Raw genomic sequence first — 611 nt, forward strand, 5'->3', positions numbered from 1 at the left:
TCAGGAGAAGGGGGCATGGTGGAAAATCAGGGGCATTAACATCCTACGATGTGCGTTGAAACCCTGGTTGTTTTTCTTATTCCCCGTTGCTGAAGTCAGCCCTTCGGGCCGATTCGCGGGGTTCTCACCGGGAAGTTGGGGCTGTCGCGACCGTCCGCGGGGCCTCAGGAGCTCCTGCGGGGCTGGGCCCGGGGCCTGTCCCCGGGGAGGCCGCCCAGTTTGGGCGGTCGGGAGCGGGGCGCGCCGCTGGGAAGGGGCCGAGTCGAGGCAGGCAGACGCCTGGGAGCTGGGAGCTGGGGCAGCCCGGGGGGTCGGGTCGCGCGCCGAGGCGCAGGCCGAGGGCTCGCCGGGGCCTTTGTTGGCCGCCGGAACGGCCCCTGCACGCGCCGGGAGGTTCCCAGCCAGATGCTGCAGCGGGGCGGCGGGGAGCAGGCCGGCGCCCAGAGCGGGGACCCGAGACCGCGGCTCCGCTCCGGACCTCGCCGGGACACCGCTGAGCCGGGCCGACCTCCCGAACGCTAAGCGGGCTGCGCGGCGGCGCCCCTAAGTGACAGTCGCGCGGGCCACTGGCGGGGCGCGGGGCGCGGGGCGCGGGGCCGGCGGCGGGCGGC

This window comes from Piliocolobus tephrosceles, chromosome 15 (genome assembly GCF_002776525.5).
Source record: "Piliocolobus tephrosceles isolate RC106 chromosome 15, ASM277652v3, whole genome shotgun sequence".
NCBI lineage: Eukaryota > Metazoa > Chordata > Mammalia > Primates > Cercopithecidae > Piliocolobus > Piliocolobus tephrosceles.